Consider the following 4,115-nt stretch of genomic DNA (forward strand, 5'->3'; position numbering starts at 1 on the left):
GCACCTGCCAAATTCAGCAGGAAACCTTCCACTGATGTTAATGGGCTTTGGATAAAGTCCTCAGTAACCATACTGCATGTGTTTGCTGAAGATCAATTTTAATCGTATTTGGGGAAAAAAATAAAAGCAAATATTTAATTAACAATAGTCATTTTAAGTAAGAGGCAAATGGCAATGTCTCCCCACAGAAGATAACCGAAGTACAATTATATTCATGATTTAGAACAGACCCATTGCTGGATTCTGAAGCAGCAATGCAAGCTTTACAACTCTGCAGCATTTAATAACACAACAGGTTTTCATACAATGAGCTGCTCTGACATAGGCAAAGGGCTGTTTTAGCAACAGTCACTGACATAGACAATGTAACACAAAGGGAATTCTCACCTACCCCTTTCAGGAAGTTTTAAATTGCCTTTGTATTTTGAGCATTTCACAGCTAAAAAAAAGCTATAGAATCTGGTCTATAGGCTAGATGGAACCTATTAATTGCCCGCCCTCACCTTTTTTTTCAATATAGCAATAGGGATATTTTAACAGTTCAGAGAAAGTTGAGAAGAGAGGAACAAAGACTTTGTTAGGTGTTGTGGACAAGGTCAGACGTCTAGTTCTGAAGACCTAGCGAAAACAAAAGCTGAAACAGATAGTTTATTTCTCTTTTCTCCTTCCTCAAGTCATTTTTATGAACTTTTCATTTTTGGATGTAGCTGGAGCTTAAAGAAAGAAAGAAATATGGAGCTGGAAGAGGCAATGCTGCCAGAAGGATAAGTAATAAATCAGAGGAGAAAAGTTCTCCTTGCAAGCTTGCCAGAAATTACCAAAAGGAAAATCTATTCCAAAACTGGGTTGCATGGGTCTGACACCACTTGCTAATACAAAGTGTTAATGTCCTTTACAGGAAGATTAACATATCTGTCTAGGCAAATGGCAATGGATCCTATTAGCTGCATTTACAGTAGCCTCAGCTCCTGACATTATAGAGCTTTAAGAGAATATTTTCCTTATTTTGGAAATGCCTTCAAGCAACTCTTCTAGAAAGTAGTTGTTTCTACTCTATTATATATAATTCTGCTCCTAGAGGTAACTGATTTTTTTTTTTAAATCGCCAGCTGAAAAGTTACCTGTGTTTTAGTGACTGTGGCTTTAAGTCCTGGAAATATTTGATGTCTGTTTAATGCTGTCCAACCAAGCTACACCAGAGAGCCCCTACAGTGTCCTAAGTGGATTTCTTCTAAATCTTTGGGACCTAGATACCTTCAGCTATAACAAAAGTATTTGCAGTGATGACTTAAAAGCAGGTGTTTTCTACCCATAAAGAAGTTTCATTCAGATTTTTCTTTCTATCTGTTAAAGGTTGACTGTCTGCTGCATCCTATTAATCAGAACACTAAAAAGACCCATCAGCTATGTTGATCCAAGTATCTTTTCAAAGTCTATTACTTTCCATTTATCTGCTCAAAGAGGAAGATAATTCCCTTTGGCCTGCATGGAGCAAACATAGATCACTCAGACTGTAAAACAAAATATGAACCTCCAAAGCTCAACTTTTCTTCCATACTCATTAGTTTTTGAGTGTTTAGAAGGTCACCTGAGGCAGAATCTCAATATGGATTTTAGACCTTGATTAAAAAAATATTCTAGTGTTAAAGTTAAGCAGAAGCTGAGAAGAGTCAGAGAGCTGACTGCAAAGCACCTTTGAATATAAATTCCTCAGAGCAGAAACCATCATTTACTATATAATGCCACATTGCTAGCCCAATGGGACTGAACTTTGTTGACCTCCAGATATTATGGTAATATATGCACTTTTTTAAAAGTCTGGAAATAAGGTTGACTAAATTCTGCAGAGCGAGAAGTCTCTGCTGTATGTTCGAACAGCATTCAGTACATTGGGGTCCCCAGTGCCCTATCCATACAAGTGATACAAGACAAAAAGACTTCCCTAGACATGCCAAAGCAGTGTCAGGAGTCTGTCACATGCCTCGGGGTATCATAATTTTATCAGACCAGGTTCTGCTGCCAGTGGCATGCGAGATAGTTACGCATCACATCATTTTTAGTCTCCTTTAATTCTACAGCACAAGTAAACAGTTGTGACCTGCTGTGGGGCTTGGAGGGGCTTTTGAGTACAGGTTTCAACACACTCTAGACTTGCAAGCGGAAGCTTCAACTTGTGCCACCCCATCACTGCAAGCAATGAGATAACAACAGCTGACCTCCCATGGGAAAAAGGATAGAAGGACCTCTCAGACCTGTCCCAGCCCTATTATTTAAGTCTTGGCTCTCTAGCTAATAGATTCTTATCTCCCTCTGGTGTTGCTCTCAAGTGTTAATAATTTTAAAGACAGATGAAGATGAATAAATCCAAGTTCTAGCTTAATTTGGAAGACTACAGGTAGATTAAAATGTATACCCTCTTCTCAGCAGTGGAAGGATATAGCCAAAAGACGACATAGGTGCCCTCTTTCTTCTCCTTTAATCCATTTTCAGACATTCAGAATTCAGTTTCCCCAGCTGCTGATACTGTAAAAATGTTGCTTGGCAACATGGTAACGGGGGGCAGGGGGGTGGAAATAATCAAAAACATTAGGAGTTTTTGTCCTTAGAAATGTATGAGTTCAGCACATCCAGCCTCCTACAGATCCCTTTTAGAGGAAGAGAGGCACAACGATTTCCCCCTCCATGCACTAGTTCCAGCAGCCTTTAAAGCAAAGCATTCGAAATGGGCCAGGAGAAGAGGTGCCCTTAGATGCTGAAGGGGCAGCCAGACCTCCACCAGGGAGTTGTAGGTAGTGTGTGTCAGCTCTGTTCCCCCACCTGATACTGAATGTTCATCTAACATCTCAGACACGACACCTGCAGACAGGGCACTGTCCTGCACAGGAGGATGTTACATCTTCTCCAAAGGGTTTTGCAATAACGTCCCAGGGTGCAGTGATTAGGTCTACCTCTTCTCCACTCCCAATAATCAGATGCTCACTAGCACTGATACGATCAATCTGCTTGCAAACGTGGCAGTATCAAGGCAGAGGAGCAGATGCAGGCTGCTGAAGACCTGGCAAATCCAGAGACTTCACTTTCCAAAGCAAGCCTAAGTTACACTACCTTGATATCAGACTACTGTGAACAGCCACACAAGGAAGGGACCACCGGTTAATTAACTCAGTGAATACTCACTGAAGTCAACATTCACATGAAACCTTCCATTGTAAGATCCATAGATAATAGTTTTAAGTTTGCTGCTTTTCTCCCCCTTTCCTCTTGCATGGGAATTTCTTTGTTATTACACTTCTGACCTCCACAGAGCTATTTCTGATTTACACTGCTGAATCATGGTTACACATGTGTATCATCCATAAGCCAGAACACAGCCTTACATCTGGATAAGATGTTCTTGTTTGTTCAAGGCAAAGAGTAAGCAAATAAGTTCCTGCAAACACAGAGCACAAGTTGCAATATTTTTAAAGCAAGATCCTAAAGGGCATCTATTTTTATTTAGCTGGAGGTAAACAATTTACCACAGAGAGCTGTTGTGATGGCAGCACAGAGACCCTTCAGCATTGCATGACACCTTTTCTGTTGATATTAATGCAGAGATAAGAAATCTCAGATAAGAACACTGTCAAAAGGCCTGCCAAGTTTGAGTTGTACATGTTGAGTCCTACAGTTACCAAAACAGGGGGAAATACACTAGAAAGAACAGACTGTAAAAGTGGGAGATTCTAGAGTAAATCCCATACAGTATCACATATGCATATAAACAGGAATACACTGAAGTAATGCATGCCTGTTTCTGATTACAGAGTGGTGAAGAACAGCTCCCCTGGAAGGCAGTGAAGAATCTCACCAAATCAGTATAGACTTGGGAAGTCCTCGAGCACCATGTAGGTAAGGAAACACTCCTCCAAAAGACTGCTGGTAATCTGTGAACTCAAACTCCTGCTGCAATGCCAATTTAATTAACATGCTTAACTGCTCAGAAATCTCAGATTATTCACTGGAGTGGCAGCCTTTTCTCACTGCTAACTGTGTTACTTTACAGTCAACGAGAAGGAGATGAATGAGTACAGTAGCCCCATCTTTTCCTGCTGAAGGAGGAGAGTCACACCAAGTAA

The sequence above is a fragment of the Caloenas nicobarica genome, chromosome 13 (genome assembly GCF_036013445.1).
Source record: "Caloenas nicobarica isolate bCalNic1 chromosome 13, bCalNic1.hap1, whole genome shotgun sequence".
In the NCBI taxonomy this organism is placed as follows: domain Eukaryota; kingdom Metazoa; phylum Chordata; class Aves; order Columbiformes; family Columbidae; genus Caloenas; species Caloenas nicobarica.